At 37.8% G+C, this 17,817-nt stretch overlaps 1 protein-coding gene across 5 annotated transcripts in view; it reads left to right on the plus strand.

Annotated features, from left to right (window-relative positions):
• CHRM2 (cholinergic receptor muscarinic 2) overlaps nt 1-17,817 on the plus strand; it is a 154,360-nt gene that overhangs the window by 8,984 nt on the left and 127,559 nt on the right. Inside the window, exon 3 of one of the 5 annotated variants that reach the window (XR_008536273.2) lies at nt 2-16,882. The exons of the other annotated variants lie outside the window; for them this stretch is intronic. The gene's annotated coding sequence lies outside the window, so the exon portion shown is untranslated. Of the gene's footprint in view, nt 1; nt 16,883-17,817 lie in introns of those variants that run through there. 5 annotated transcript variants of the gene reach the window in all.

The following is a 17,817-nucleotide window of genomic DNA, read 5'->3' on the forward strand; positions in this document are numbered from 1 at the left end:
GATCATATATATCTTCATGATTCCAGAGCTCCTCTCTGCATTCTTCTATCTGGTGTTCTGTGTAGATTCTTATTACTAATGTAGCTGGATCAAGCACCTGGACTTCTTCCTCTTTTTCTCTCCCAACTCTAGTGGAGGAGTTAGAGAAAGTGAGAGAATTGTCTTAAATGTTAATGCTGATACATTTCACTGTCGTTGTTGCAAAATGTTGTTGCATTCTGATGATCCCAAGTAACAGGCGGGTACGATACCTCCTCTAGGAATAAGAAAGTTATAATGACTTTTCTTGATGTTATTGTTCACCCTTAGTCATGCTGATGATTCTTCTGTTTGAATAAAGCAAATAAGCTGTTCTTCACCTCCTCATTCATGCCAAGCCAATAAACAAGACAGAATCATGTTGGAAAACAAGCTTCTTATTTCTTATTTAATTAACTACCAAGGAACTCTTTAGGAGGAATGTGATCGTGAGCTAAATAATTACCTGAAGCCTAATTTTTCTTCCTTTCTATAAAAGATAAGCACAGAATAATTTGATTGGTAGAGGAAAAAAATACATTTCACAACCAGTTTTACATTGTTGAACACGATGAAGATTTTCTAATACTCTGCCTTCCTTGGTACTGTTACAAAGGGAAGTGCTTCTACCATAACCAGCATGAAAATAGAAAGTGATAAGAAAATTCTACTTAATTGTGTTCTTTGGAGAGCATCAGGGCATTTGGTTTCATTTTAGGGAGGAGATAAAGAGCAGCCCCAGGGCCAAAGCATGTTTCCCAGATATGCCCACTGTTTTCTTGCTTTATCCTCAAAATTACTTTTCTATGAGATTTTATCAGTGGAGTAGGCAGTTATGTCTTCGCATGTAAGCCTAAATAATAAAGACTTTATTTTTCTTTGTGCTATGCTGGATGGAGGTACTGAAGGCAGGAGGAAGGGTAGATGATATAGGTTTAATTTCTATTCTCTCTGGCAACTGGGTATCATTCAACAGTAAACAAGCAATCTCAGTTTTGCTTTATTTTAAAATAAGCCTGACTGGATATTTTCCATGACTAGTTATATCCTTATCAGGGGAAATTTCAGAATTTGGGGTGAGATACTCTTCTGTGACAATAATAATGGCAACAAAACCCACGAAAAGACAGCTGCTGTTTTTGAGTGTTTACCAAATTTTAGAACCTATGCCATTTCTTTACATGTATTGTTTCTATACCTCATGCCCACCCGATGTGGTAAATTTATTCCTTTTTCTTTCTAAATCTTGAAACCTTGGCTTGTTGACACTAAACAACTTATTCCAGGTCTAAGAGTGAGTATGTGGCTCAGCATTATTTCCACATCTAAGGTCAAGGATCAGTTTTTAATGTTTTTTGTTTTGGTTTACTATACCACAAGCAGTTCTTTCAGAGGATGTCTCACTATATTATTTGGCATCTAATTCTGATAAGGCTAAGGAAAAAGAGAGAGAGAAGAAAAAGAAATAGAAGCAAGTCTCACTTCTAGTCAGTGTTCAGAAAATGAAGTCATGAAAACAGACTTCATGGTAAAGGAATCAGTCTTAGGTGAAGTTTAGAATCCGTCTCCTGGCAACTAACCTCCTGGCTTAGCATAATTTGAATTTAAAAGTGCTTGAGCCTTCCTAGTTCCCTGGGAGCTCTTTCTAGGCACAGAGGTGGAAAAAGTCTCAGCAAGGCTTTCAGGTATGAAATTTCCAAGGCATACAATATTTATTGATGTTTATATAACATATATATGTTGCAACATTTCTGTTGATTAGGAGCACATTAAGTATCAGTAAAATGTCATTATTTGATCTCCTTCTATTTCATACTGTTATATCTATTTCCTTCCTCTGCAAAACAATTGCCATTACTTAACCTTAACTTCTGCATTGCAGATGCACAAACAAAAGGCCAAAGAGGCTAGATGTCCTAAGGGATAAACCTGCTTGGAATAATTCTGTTCCTGTTTACATGTCCATTGTTAACTAACCATTTATTTGCATGCCCCCATATCTTCTGGAAATCATGACTGTCTATTGGTAAATGATAATACCAGCTAATTTCTTTTTCACAATTAATTGAAATTTTACACTCTTACATTTCAATATCCATCAATATTTTTACATACTGACACTTTTAATCAAGGATTATCTTTCACAAGGGAGCTGTAACAGGGCCCTAATTAATTAAAGTGATAATTACTCCTCTCCCTCGCAGTTTGTTAGTTACATAACACATTCTCCAGGAAATTCACATCCTTAGCATTCCTCTTTAAATTTCTCTCATTTATAAGGAGATACCTTGGCTTCTATCTCTGTAAGAATTTACTGAAAACTCAAATAAATTTATCATCTAGCATTACGAAAGAAAGGTGGCCATCTTTATTTTTTAGCAAGTTTTCAGATTCAAACCAAATAAAATGAGATTTTCCTATCATTGAAATGTTCAGTTTGAACCGCAGGGGTCGTTTTCATGGAAAAAAACAAGATTGTCAAATGACTTCCCTTTGCTATTCACCAGCTTATTCTAGCTTCTTCATCACAGTGCAAGTTCCCGTGGTCCATTCCTCTTGGATCTTTTTTTTTTTTCCACTTCCATTCCTCAGCTACAATTGCTCTTGCCTCTCTGTAGTTTATCTTAGTGCGTAAGGTTTGTTACATTATCTGGTCCGGTTTAATTCCGTTATTTGAGTAGATATGGGATCTAGAGTATTGGCAATTATTGGCAGCCTTGCTCTTTTCTCCTTTAATAGCTATTGCCCCTGTTCCTATATTTTGGCATCTCTTGGTGTCTGAGATGCACTTTCAGAAATAATTGCTGGTGACTCTAAATTCATTCAGTTTATCCCCTAAGACTTGGGAATCCAGATCATTGAAATCCCTGCACCAAATATTAGTCAGACTTGCTAAAGGTCATTCCTGTTTGGTTTGCATATTTTAATTATATTAGTGTGACTTACTCATTTCACTTGCAGTAAACATTTGACTACATTTTAAAATTATTATGTCTCCCAAATTCCTGAGTGTTCTTACTTTACTTTTCTAATACATGTGAAAATGAAATTTGATACTGAGGTCAGTTATCTAAAATTCAATTAGCTTTTTTTCTGTTACTATATATAATTATTGAAAGAACTTTTTTCTTGCTGCAATAGTTTTTTTAATAGACTTTATTTATTAGGCCAGTTTTAATTTCACAGCAAAATTGAGAAGAACTGTTTCCACAAACCTTTTGGCCCCACACACACCTACTCCCTTCCACTATCAACCTCCCCCACCAGGGTGATACATTTGTTTCAACTGATGAACTACATTGACACATCAGTATCACCAGAGCCCATAGTTTACATTAGGGTTCCTGCTTGGTGTTTTGCATTCCCTGATGTCCTAAGGGATATCCTAAGTGTAGTACTTCTCCTTCCCCTTTTGAGTAAGGCTAAGGCTATTGCATGGCAAATTATCCAGAATGTTACTTAGTTTCATGAGGTACATTATTCTTCATCTTTGTTCATTTATCTTTTACATAGGGTCAAGTAAAGTGTATAATGAAATTATACACTTTGGACAAGTGTATAATGGTGTGTAGATGCCACTGTATGCATGTAGCGTCATACGAAGTATTTCCACTGCCCTAAAAAGCCTCTGTGCCCCTTCCATCTAGTACCCTCTTTACCTTAACTCCTGACAACCACTGATTTTTTTACTGTCACTATAGTTTGCCTTTACGGACTGTCATGTAATGGAAATCATACAGTATGTAGTTTTTTAGAATGACTTCTTTCACTTAGTAACAACTTTCTTTCACCTGGTGTGTAAATTCAAATCATTTCAGGTTCCTCCATGTCTTTTCATGGCTTGATAGTTCCCTTCTTTTTAGCACTGAATGACAGTCCATTGCATTCATTTTTCTTTGGGATTTTCATTAAATCAGTAAATGTTTTGTCATGCTCCTTGAAGATAAATTTTAGCCAGGCATTAGAGAAATATTTTATCTTTTTGCCATTATATTATTTTATTCTTGTTCTGTATTTTCTCTAATCTTACATTTCCATATTCTTAAGCTCTAGAACTTTCTAAAACTGGTCACAGAACTCTTGCTCTGAATATTTTAATTCTCTTTTTCATCTTCCTTTTACCCACCATATCCCTATTTCAGTACTTAGAAAAGAGCATTGTTTCTTAGCATCTTGTAGTTTTTATTTAACTGTCTTTACTGTCCTGTGATTATATCTTTTACATGATTTTTTAAATTCAGACAACAAAAATCTTTCACTTCTCTCTGTTGAAAGATTTAAGTGGTTTGTTTACCAAGTTTGGACAAGTCTTCCATTTCTCTGAGTGTGTAAATTCAAGAAGAGGAGAGGAAAAAGTATCACAGGGCTGTTTACTTTCCACTTCTCTTTCTCACATCATCTTCCAATCTTCAGCAGCCATGGCCATGACGAAGCTAAGTTAAAAAACTGAAAACCTAGTTGAAAGACCATTTTATACAAGACCATACTGACCCCTAAATAACCTTTAAATGAAACACCATAAATCTTTTTTGTTTTACCAATAGCAGACAGAGTATTCTTGTTCCTATTTGAGAAGTAAGGGAAGTCCTAAGAGGTTATTTAGTACTCCTCTGAGGTGTTTTCTCTATCCTCTGCCTTTAGGAAACTGATACTGTTTGAATATTGGTCTAGTCCCTCCAGCTATTTAGACACCGGCTTTACACACGGAAGCTAATGGAACCCACTTATTTAACTTGACAATTTAACCTCTTCACATGGACCTACTCTTTTTCTTACACTCATACCTTATATTCAACTCCTTTATACAACGAAATTCTTTTGATATTCTCCGGTTTCATTAAAAGAAACCTGCTCCCTAAGGATGGGACTTGTATTCCCTCCTTTCCTCCTCCTCCCCTTTCTCCTCCTCCCCCTCTTCACCTTCCTTCTCCTCTTCCTTTCTCCTCCTCCTTCCCCCTCCTTCTTCTCAGCATTTAATTTGATGCCTGCCTCTATTCTTGGCACATAGCAGAGCTCAATAAATGTTTATTTAATGATACTTTATGCTAGTAGTCTGCTAAGAGTTCCAAGTTTCCTACTACCCCAATCTGCTTCTTCTGTTGGTTTCATAATACCAAGTTATTCTTTTCTGAAATAGCTCAAAGAAACTCTTTCTAGGTAAAATTTTTCTTTGAAAATAAAACTTCCTTTCTGATAAATGTTTCCACTTTCGAAACCAATATTTTATCTAAGCCTGAGCAAAATTTCCTCTAGGCCATGCTTATAGGTATATAGTAATATTATTTTGTTTAAGCTGAATCTAATTAATCTGAAACACATGAACTTTTAAAGAGACCAGACTTTTTTGTTTATGCATATTATATATGTTAAAAGAAATTTTAGCCAGCTAAACATTGCATATGATTTAAACAGTATATTTTTTTCCATATTAGGGATGGATTTAGTACAGTTTCCTCTTTTTACTTGACCCAATGTAAAAGATAAATGAACAAAGATGAAGAATAATATACCTCATGAAACTAAGTAACATTCTGGATAATTTGCCATGCAATAGCCTTAGCCTTACTCAAAAGAGGAAGGAGAAGTACTACACTTAGGTGCCCACTTTCATCTGCTCTCTTAGGTAGGGCTTAGCGTTCCCTCCTAATAGCACTACTTCCGCCTTAACAGTTACAGTGGACCTAAGCTCCCTAGCAGTGGGGATCTTCCACTTGTCTTTACCACCTTCTAGGGAGCTAAGAAAGAGAAGGTTTTGGCATCTTTCCCTGTCTTCAGCCTCCGGTGTCTCCCAAAGGGTACTTACAGTTTCAGGCAGTACAAAGTAGTGGATAAGTATATTCAGTTTGGAGACAGTTGTGTCATTGTTAGTTTACCCTTAATATCTTCACCTTCATGAATTTAAAGATTTAGTGGGGTGTCCAACATCATCTAGTCTGATGCCTTTATTTTATAGTGAGGAGACTTACTAAGGGTAAAAACAGTCGTAGCTTATTATGTGGGTGACAGTGATCAGAGGTGATAGAAACAAGATTTTGAGTCTGAACACCTTGACAACCCATTATCAGTTTCATCACCCTACAATGAATACTTCTATGGAAGGTTCCACATGATTATTTTCAATCTTAGACTTTTATTCCTTCTAAGAAAGATATGAGGCTATAAAAACTCTTTGTTATTCTTTCTGGTTTGTGTGGGACTTTTGATTCTGTTTTTCACCTCTCCTCTTCTGTTTCCCTGATGTTTTACAAAGGGATCTTACAATTTAGTGGTAAGATTTTGTTGGAAAGGCTGGATTCAAACATGAACGACTGTCAAAACTTTAATGACAGGTATGAAATGACGCCAACCTATCAGAACATGTGTTGGCCATTGTATTGTTCTTTGGGTCCCTGCTGAGAATCAGTCCTGGTTCAATGAGTTACTCTAATCTTGAAAGCATCTACTTTCTTGCTTTCCAGATATTCTGGAAATATAATCTAGTCATTTTTCCTACTGAATTGCCTGTAAATGATTACGGTTTTCATTAATCATTGCAGTATCTACTTGGAGTAATGTATTTTTAAAAAATAATGTTGATGCTCATAAAAATATATCAACTTAATCTTGCAACTTTACATGATTGAGAATAATTGAAAACTAATTACACAATGAGTTTGTTCCCTGGAGATGTATGACAACTTCAAAAGCTGAAGAAAGTATGATGGATGAACTCTTTTATAAAACGACATCAAAATCTGCTTCTTTCTTTTGCTTCCCCAATTCATAAGGTCATTAGGAAACTGTTGTCACGTTGAGTGCCAAATTTGCAAAAATTGTCGGTGCAATGTCTTTAGAGTAAGAAAAAAAGACAAATTAGAAAGCTGTATTTTGATGTCATCTCTCCTAATTCTGTCAAAGTGTTTTTCTTCCAAATAGCAGATTACTTCATCCTAAAGTCTTGATAACCATAAATGTAATCAGCTTTGCCACAAATGTTTTCAAAATGAAATGCCTTTTTTTTTTTTGGTTGTCTTTTTTGCTTTGTTTTTTTATCAGGGGAAAGTGGAGAGGAGAAGCAATTGGTGGTGAGTTGAGGAACTGGTGTTTTCTGAGACACTGAGCATTTCATAGTCCAGAGAAATTCACAATTAGGTGATAGAATGTGCTCCCAGACCACTGTCACTTACACTGGGAACGTGATGTCCTCCTGGGGAATGTTGGGAAGGCACTTACAAAGCTATTTTAAGAGGCGTTTGGAACTGTGAGAGGGCAGGGAAGTATAGGAGAACATGCCAGAAGCCTTGTTTGTAAATACTGTATTCTCTTTAGGGGCTACTCAATGGCAAAATCAAACAGATGTTTTGCCAGACAATAAAGCAGCTCATCTTTACTTCCTAAGAGAATTCCACACTCAGTGAAGATCAAAACTTACAATGAAAACATTTTAATGAATCATAGAAAATCCGTTTTTCTGTTTGTTTGGTTGTTGGTTTTGTGTCTTTCCTGGTGTGAGCTCCCCAAGCTTACAGATGAGCTGATGCTACTAGTTGGTACCAGTAATCCATCAGAAGACAGACGAAACTTTGTCAGAGAAACTGTATTTGATAAAGCTGAAACCTAACTTGCTTCAATCTTTTTAGAAAATGTTTTATTCATCTTCATAGAGACCCAAAGGAAAAATAATTTGGACAGGGATGGCAATTCTGTGACAGTTTATCATCCCTCCTTAGCAATGGACCAAAGAGAGAAACAAATAGGACGTCAAAAATTTCCTCGTTTCCTGGTCTGTGACAACCCCAAAGATTCCAAAGAGAGTTGGAGAATAGCTTGCTTGCAAAAGTGAGCAGGTCTCACATACTCCCTTCAACTCCATCTCCTAAAAAGTAATTTAAATTTCAGGGGTATCATCTGTATAGCCACATAAAGAGGACATTGTCCATATTTAAAACTGAGAAATATCCATCATTCATATCAGTAACATTTTCATCTTATTATTCTGCTTTTTAAACTTACATTTCTGTCCACCTGCAGTATTCAGTCAGTTGTATACCAAGAACGTATAAGTGCTTTATAAGTGACAGATATTAATGCACTAGAAATGGTTATTTATTTATTCTTCAACATTTATTTCTGCAGACTTAGTTACATACAGGTACTATACTAGACATCTAGGATACAAAGGTGATTCATCATAATTCTAGCCTTTACAGTCTGTCCTGAGAGATTAGATGAGGAAAAAACAATGATATATAATACACAGGTGACAAATCAGAGACATTAAAACTCCTTGAATCACAGGGAAAAATTAGACTAACTCAGCTGGATCTTGGTTTAATAAAGCACTAGAGAGTCAATGGGGTCTTACTGGATTGAGGGGGGAAGAGGAAGAACTTAGCAGAAGAGGGTAGAGCATGTACCAACACATAGGAATGGAATATTCAGAGTCCCGTACGTTATTCTCAGTAGCTACAGCCTAGGGTGGTTTTGGGGAAATGGAAAGGAAGGCTGAAACATAGATTAGGCCAAACTATGAAAGAGTCAGTATGGCATCCAAAGGTCTATACCTATCCTGTTGGCTACCATGAGCAAAATCTGTCATCGAAGGGAAACATTTTATGTTTAAATCATATGCCCTACACCATCCTATTTCATTTGACATTTACCTAAAAAGGTAATAAAAAATCTGGGTAGAATCATAGGTAGATTGTTAGATTGGTCAAATGGCAACATCTAGCTTATGATGTCTGCCAAAATCATAGTACCTTGTGTTAAGGAAGTGGGTCCATGAAAACACTGAGTGATAGTTCTCTAGTTTTATGTGACTTCTCCCCATTCATAACTTCAAATGGTCTGGGCTTTGGGTAAACAGTAGGCTCATTCATATGTGTACAGTAAAGCAAGTACCCAAAGCACTGAAAGAAGCCAAAAATTTACACCATTGCTTTCTGACTCCTCTTTGAGAAGAAGACTCAGATTCTTGCCACTAGTGTACTTCAAAGTGTAATTTCTTGTCGATCTAAGGCAAGGTGTGTGAAACACAGTGCCTGGACATCATCTGGTATGGATTTAGGAAACTTGATTTTATGTAGTGGTTCTAATTGAAAAATTCTGAGCCAGGCACAGTGGCTCATGTCTGTAATCCCAGCACTTTGGGAGGCCAAGGCAGGTGGAGTATTTAAGCCCAGGAGTTCAAGACCAGTCTGGGCAACATAGGAAAACTCTTCTCTACAAAAAATACAAAAAAAAAATCTAGCCAGGTGTGGTGGTGCACACTTGTAGTCCTAGCTACCTGGGAGGCTGAGGGGGAGGATCATTTGAGCCCCCGGCAGGTCGAGGCTGCAGTGAGCTGTGATTGCACCACTGCACACTACCCTGAGCAACAGAGTGAGACCCTGTCTCAAAAAGAAAAAAGAAAATAATAATTCTATAGCCCATCATGCCTCAAACATACCTAGTGGATTAGGTGTCTCGGTTGGGGTTTCAGAACGTATGTCCACCACTTCATCTTTCTGTAAGATGTAGGCCAAAGGATACAATGTAGCAAATATGTAGTTGAACAAGTCAAAAGATCTAATGTACAGCATGAGGACTATGGTTATTAACAGTGTATTGTATTCAGGCTTTTTATGAGTAGATTATAGCTGCTCTTGCCATAGGGGCAGTGAGACTGCATAACTCTGTGAGATGATGGCTATGTTAATTTATTCTACTATACTAACCATTTTATTATATGTATATATCTTATAACATCATGTTGTATATCTTAAATATACACAATAAAATGTATTTTTAAAATGCTTTGCTTAAAAAACCTTTACAATTTGCAAAGGATTAATGTATCCATCACCTTATTCGCTTTTCACAAAAAAAAATCCCACAAGATAGTAACAACACATTGAGGAAATTTAGAATTGTCAATCTCTGGTGACTTGTCCAAGGTGACACAGCTTGAATGAGAATCCAGATGGCCCAACTCTTATACTCTTGGGTTTTTCATCCTTCCTTACAGTGATAAGGATGAAATCTCACTGTGCCATTGCCTGAAATACCCTGAGTGTCTGACAAAAGTTAACTGGCACCTCACCCACAATTAATTCTCCAGAGAAGTGAGTTAAGAGTGATGAGTCTAAACTTGTCTCTTGAATCAACTCACCCTCAAAGAACAGATAATTCATTGTGAAACTCAAAACCTCACTGACCATGCCTCAAAGAATTATTCCATCTCCCTCCTAAGGAAACCAAGCGTTCTCTCAGAAAAGGAGATAAAGAAATTTCTGCTGCTGGATCTCTGTGAAGCAGTTCCCCCTTTTGGGAAACTTAGGGTTTTATATATTTTTAAAATTTTACTTGAAAATGTCTTGTGATCAAATGTGTCCCCATTTTACATTTGAAGAAACAGATGTGAAGAGAAAAAGTTCTCTCTCCTGGGAGGCACTTTGATGGCTACCTTTGATTACCGAGAAAACCTCAGCTCGGGAATCTTTGGGAAGGCAGAACTGGAGGAAAACTCTCTCTAGGATTTTCAAATCCTCAGGGTTGAACATCAGCTTTCTCCTGTGAGCCCTGAGGGGAGCTCTCTGGGATTTCCTGACAGACTCCACTTTCCTCAGGGCTGAATTAACAATTCCCATTCTTTTTGCTTCCTTCCCCTGGCTCTGCCAGATGTGTTACTTTGCCCTGCAATATTTAAACAGGAGAATTTTACCTGGGAGCTGCCATGCCCATCGAGTCGTAGCTTAGTCCATGGACCCCTATCATGAAACCTAAGAAAGGCCTTATTGTCTTAAAATAGATAGGAGCCAAATTCCCCTCTTCCCTGTGATGTCTGCTAAACGTACATGTCCTTGCCCATTGCTGCACTGGGGAAAGGAGAGATACCATACTTCTAAGCACCTTTCTGATTTAATCCTTGCTTCAGCCTATGGGAAGCAGTTGACCTGTTGTTGTTGGAAGCTGTGAGAATTCAGCGAGAAATATTTTAGCAGGTTTTCAGAAAGGAATTACATATGTGAATAGGAATAACATTTTTCAAGTCACACCAATCATCAGCATTCACCCTGTTGGGCAAAAGGTCTCTGTGGTGGGGAGTGAGTTTAAGAAATGAGGGATTAGCATTTTCAGCTCAGGCTGTGTGTTGATGAGCCCCGTGCCTCACGATTTCCCTTAATTTAACATGGAGGATGATCTATTTTATGTCTTTCAGTGGGAAACCCTAAGAAGAGTTATTCTTGTTAATAAAACGAGTCAGGAACTGCAAAAAGAATATTGGCGTGCTTGTTCCAATTAAAAGTAATTACCAATTCAATCATGCCTGTAATCCCAGCACTTTGGGAGGCCAAGGCAGGCAGATCACGAAGTCAGGAGATCGAGACCATCCTGGCTAACACGGTGAAACCCCTTCTCTACTAAAAAATACAAAAAAATTAGCCGGGCGTGGTGGCGGGCACCTGTAGTCCCAGCTTCTTGGGAGGCTGAGGCAGGAGAATGGCATGAACCCGGGAGGTGGAGCTTGCAGTGAGCCGAGATCGCGCCACTGCACTCCAGCCTGGGCGACAGAGCGAGACTACATCTCAAAAAAAAAAAAAAAAAAGTAATTACCATTTCAAAAAAGAACTTTTCTATCATGTAGCTCAATTTGTACTGTCTCCATTTCTTCCAGAATTATTGTTCTTGAGTGTTGGTGCAAAATTCAGTATTGGTGGATAGGTGATTTCTGAGAGAAGGGCTGGCATTGTGAGGTTGCTTGCTCAGCCTTCACTGGATGGCTGGTGCTTGGTGAGTGGCTCTAAGAGCACTGGGGGAACCACTTCTTATGTAAGGGTCATTTGACTTTGAGCTCCTCTTGAGCTAAGGAAGAGAACAATCCCTTTATACTGGTTAACATTTACTGCTTTCCCATTTTTTTCATCTATTGATCCCTTTACAATCTGGGTGAGGTGGGCATTATTACTGATATCCAAATGAGGAACAAAAGTATTTAAGGGTTTCCCAATCTTAACTGAAAGTATAAGACAGAACTAGGACACAAATCAACTTTTCCAACTCAGATGCACCACACCTTTCCACAAAGGGTGATTCTCAGGACATAACCCAATCCTGAGGTTTCTTCATTTCTAAAATGTGTAATACCAATGCCTGCACTTACTTTGAAAAATTACTCAAGAATAACAAGAAATAAATTTGGAAACATTTTGTAAACACATAAATGCTATACATATGCGGTGTACTAAAATGATAATCACTATTTGCAATGATTTAGATTCAGATAGAACCTCCAACTCTATTCATTTGGTTTGTTTAGCTATTGCGGACTGTTGTGGGAATGTTGTTTTTTTCTCTATGTTGAGTATATTTTAAAATTATGTTTAAATTCGTTAGACTTAGTTATTCCTGTTGGACTCAGAGATATTTCACAAATATAAAGCACAGACAGGCGACCTCAGCTGCCTCCTCTGTTGACTAGGATTTTCCAGGGAGGAATAGACTTCTCCCTGCTATAGCACACCTTACCACATTCAGCTGTTATTATTTTCTATCCATCTCCAGCATGAACTTTACAATTAATTATCCTACATATTTTTTTTCTAACCTGGGATCCTATGTCAAGGTTATTGCCAAATTATCAAGGCAGCTGCTTCAAAACTGAGACAATACATTTCTGATCTTGGGAAGAGTTAAGAAATGTCTAGTAGTTTGCACTTAAATATGATTTCTGACAGTTGTGACTTGTATCCTGCTGAGATAGATTGGGAAGGTAACTAAAATGTAATCTAAGGAAAGGCGTGGGCACATGGACTCCGAACTATAACGTCACCATTAACACTTTTTCATGTCACTAACACAAAGCATTGCACCGCTGTGTGTGTACTGCTAAGAAAAACGGATGTGTTGATCGTATATTCTGAGGGAAAAGCTATCTGAATAGAGAGGGTTCTGTGACCACTGGCTACCTTTCAAATTAAGTAGTTTTCCTTTGCTGAATTTCAAAAGAATATTTAGCACTCAAAAGAAAATTGCCATGTTCTGCAGTAGTGAACCTTGTGACTCAGAGGCAGAAATATGAGCAGACACAGTCTATCAGGAGTGTTCTAGGGAGAAAACCCAAAAGACTGCCTTTATCCTGACAGCCAGAAACCACCCGCTGAGCTCCAGTGAGTACTAAAACCCTATCGTGGAGGCTTCTAGCCTGAAGAGGATGCAGTGTGGTTTGCCCAAGTGAGGGAGGCTATATGATTGATGGTTCTATCCAAAGACTGTTGCTAGTGATTAAAACTGACTTTATTAAATACATATTAAAGTCCAAGTGTTTGTGTATGTGTATGTGTGAATTTGTGTATATGGGTGTATGTGTTTATATATGTGTGTGTATGTGTGGATATGTGTATGTGTATGTTTGTATATATGTGTATGTGTGTGTATATGTGTGTGGCAGGGAGGGAATTCTTAAATTTGTTGCTTCCTTCTGTTACATTCACCCCTACTGTGTCTCCTTTCTTTCTCACCTTATAAATGCTCCACTAATAGCTAAGTTCAGAAACTTTGAATTTATGTCTTTCAAAATACACTTTTAATCTTAACATAGTTTTAGAGTTACAGAAATATTGCAAAGATATTTCAGAGAATTCCCATATACCCATCACCTAGTTTTCTCTGTTACTAAGATCTTGCATTCATATGATATATTTGGCACAACAAACCAATACTGAAACGTTAACTAAAGTTCAAACTTTAATCAGATTTCCTTAGTTTCTACCCAATGTCCTCTTTCTGATTGGTGTCCCATCCAGATGCCACAGTGAATTTAGTCGCCATGTCTCTTTCCTGAGGCTCCTGGATACTGTGACAATTTCTCAGACTTTCCTTGTTTTCAGTGACTTTGACAGCTTTGAAGAGTTCTGGCCAGAGGTTTTGAAGAATATTCTTAAATGTTGGTTTGTCTGATGTTTTTCTCTGGTTAGAATGGGGTGATGGGGTTTGGGGGATGAGGACCACAGAAGATCAAAGGTACATGCTATCAACATGACTTATTACTGATGATGTTAAGCTTGATCACCTGGCCGAGATAGCATTTGCTGTGACTCACATTTGATTTGTCCCTCTCTTTATCACACCCTTTTCATGGCCTTCAATGCATAATCTGCAACTTCTCACCTCCCCAGTCTCATCTTGAACTGCTGTTTGCTTCAATCAGCGTTTAGCTACACTTGTTTGCCTTTATGTTTCTTGGACATAACATGCCCTTTTCTGCCTTAAGGCTTCTGCTTAGAGTATATGCCCTATATTTTTCCTTTTATATTAGCATTTAATCCAGCCACTTCCCCATGCTAAGCATAGCCAGCATGTTATTGTTGTTCAGTCTGATTATCTGCCGCTCCTCAGAAGTCCTTTCCCTGTGAATCCAGTCTGAAATAGTGGCTTTGATTTAGGAGCCATCTCAGCACCTTGTCTGTTTCCCTTCTAGAATTTAATGCAGTAATTTATCTAACTTTTACTTCATGTTTTTGATAACTCAGGAGAAGGCAGAAACAACAGCTGTCTAATTTACCCCTGGGGCCTAGAATAGTATCTGTTACATAGCAGGTATTAACACTGGTTGAGTGGATGGACCAATCACAGTGTCTCAGATACAAAGCAAGCTCGAATTTGAAAGACAAGGAAAGAGGTGCTTGCACTGGATACTTATGATGATAATTTCTATTTAGGGAAATCCTTTTTGCCAAAATTATTGACAGTTGGTGAATTGTGCTTCCTTTAATTTATTTAACATCAGTTATTTTTCTTGCTTTGGTTGATACATGAATTGAGAATAAACTTTAAGAAGATAGAAAGAACAAAATTTATTTTCTGTGACACACAAAGGAAAGCCATTCTATAATTCTTCAATGAGATTGCATTGGTCCCAAGTTACCTTCTCTGGGTTATCATACTTGGTGGTCTCTGAACATCTAGATAGATAGTGCAAACCAGTATACAAAGCTCAAGGACAAGAAAAAAAAAATGATTCATGGGACGAGCAGAATGATGTTGAGTCTAAGTCTAAAAACAACCAAAGCAAACAAACAGGTGTTAATGAGTTCATTTGGGCCCAAGTTTGATAAAGGGCTAAGTACAAAGACAAAGAAAGGTTACACATATTAAAAGATATCTTAAAATGATACCAAGGAAGAAAAAATGATAAAGTGCTCTTATTAAAAGTTCTTTTTTTTTTTTTTTTGATACAGGGTCTTGCTCTGTTGCCCAAGCTGGAGTGCAGTGGCACAATCACAGCTCACTGCAACCTCTGCCCCCTGGGTTCCATCGATTCTCCTGCCTCAGCCTCCTGGGCAGCTGGGATTACAGGCACATGCCACCACGCCCGGCTAATTTTTGTATTTTTAGGAGAGACGGGATTTCACCATGTTGGCCAAGCTGGTCTCGAACTCCTGACCTCAGGTCTCCCAAAGTGCTGGGATTACAGGCATGAGCCACCACATCCAGCCCTACTAAAGTTCTTTACAGTGAGGTTAGATTCAGAGTGCATGTCTCTTCTTTTCTGTATCCTCTCTTCTCTTGTTCTCTCTCTCTTGTTCTTCTCTCTCTTGTTCTCTCTTCCTAAAGAGACATGTCTCTCTCTCTTGTTCTTCTCATTTCTTAAGGCTGCCATTCCACTAACTGATTTGAAGTTGCCAGCAGACTTCTGGGAATAGACTGCTCCTTTCCTCACTACCCGCTTCCTGTCTTAGCTCCATCCTTCCCTACTCTACTGGCCGTGGTACCCAAATTTTCCCTAATCCGGTGGTCTTTGTGGGCCTGCTTCCTTTTAGTTTGGGGAGGGGAACAGCAAGATTTATCTGAGAGGGCAGGAAGTGTCACCCTTCCATTATGCCCTAGCAAATCTGGAAAGACTCGCTAGAACAGTCAATGGCCTAAATTAAAATAATCTTAGCAGTGGTTGATAATAATGACATAGTTGAGATAAATGGTACAAATTCTTTCTTTCCTTTCACCATTGGCACACCACTGAGGCCACTGAATCAGCCTCTGATGGTTATCTAAGATAACTTCCTCCTCACTAGATTGCCCTCTGATAGGATTTTGACTTCATTAAGACGTTGTACCTCATAGCCTAAATCTCCAAGGCTGCTGAAGATCATGGTTCCTGGCTTCAACCTTGAAGCCAGGTTGGTGGACCTCTGCCGTCCTTCAGTCTTCCATAGAAGAAGGTGTTGACATTTCAAGGAAGCCTTTTACCTGATTATGTAACCAGCTCAGCTTAATTTCTAAGTGTTATTATGCTGATATACCACCTTTTTACATGAGCAAAACAGGAGATGTGTTGAGGGGCTGTGAAGACATGGAAGCTCTATCCTCTCTGAAAAAAAGATGATAGATGGGGAGCAAAGGAATACATAAAATGATTATAAATGAACACTGGGCCTAAAACATTCATCTCCACAAATAATCCTCATATTTTATTTTGCCCTTTGTTCTATGTCTTCAATTTCTTTTTCTAGCTTTATGCTTCCTCTTCTCTTGGCTTTTGGTCAAAACATTATGCATGTTTTCTCACCCTAGAATCCTAGTATTATTCACCAAAATCCTTTTTGACTCTTCTTAATCCTATCATCATCAGACTATCCTCAGCTTGGAGGTGACATCACTGCATATTAATCATCATATAAAATCATAGGAGATTGTAAAGTACTTTAGAATGATAAAAACAGAAGCGTCTGATCTCAAAATGTCCTCTCAGACCACTCTATGCACAAATGAGAAATCATCACTATCATAATGGATATATAAAGGGTGACATATGAACAAAACCGATCCCAAATTCTACATAGAAAATATAATCTTAGTTATCATTTTGAAGAAAATATGGCAAATTGTCACTTTATAATTTCTAGAATGCTAGATCTATTTTTAGATTTTTTTTTTTTTTTTTTTTTTTTTTTTTGAGACAGGAGTCTCTCTTTGTTACCCAGGCTGGACTGCAGTGGTGCGATCTCGGCTCACTGCAACTTCTGCCTCCCAGGTTCAAGCAATTCTCCTGCCTCAGCCTCCCGAGTAGGTGAGATTACAGGCACATGCCACCACGCCTGACTAATTTTTGTATTTTTAGTGGAGACGGGGTTTCACCATGTTGGCCAGGCTGGTCTCGAACTCCTGACCTCAGGTGATCCACCTGCCTCGGCCTCCCAAAGTGCTGGGATTACAGGTGTGAGCCACCACGCCCAGCCTCTATTTTAAACATTTTTAAAGTCTATGTACATTTATTTTTCAATCAGAAAAAAATGTTCTTAATGGTTTTTAAAAATATAAATAATATGTATACTATTAAATTTTGTAAGTGTCCAACACTTAGCTATGGCCATCCATCCATCCCCAGGAATTCACAAAAAAATAGTATTTCTTCAGCAGGTCCTGATTGCCATTGTTGTCAGGTAGGGACATAAAATTAACAAACCGAGGCTATCATTGAATAGGCCTTATGTTTGCACTTCAGCTTGCTTAAGAGGTTTTTTTGTTTGTTTCTTGTTTCTTTCCCCCGAGTCAGCATTCTACAACTCTACAGTATTTTGGAGTACCTATGCATCTCTTTGCATGCTGGAGTTAGAAAATTTTTCTAGGGTTAGCAAAGAAAATGTGGCAGAATATTTTATCTGTATGAATTCAAATAGTCTTTAAAATAATAAAATATTTTTAATGCTTTATAGTTATACAAAGTATTTTCATAATATTAGTCTTTCTTTAATCTGTGTAGAAATACAAAACTGTGTGCTTCAGATAAGTCTCATTTCCAATTTGATAACATTTATGTGTGTCCTATAATGTATAATT

The sequence above is a fragment of the Pan troglodytes genome, chromosome 6 (assembly GCF_028858775.2).
Source record: "Pan troglodytes isolate AG18354 chromosome 6, NHGRI_mPanTro3-v2.0_pri, whole genome shotgun sequence".
NCBI classification, from domain to species: Eukaryota; Metazoa; Chordata; class Mammalia; order Primates; family Hominidae; genus Pan; species Pan troglodytes.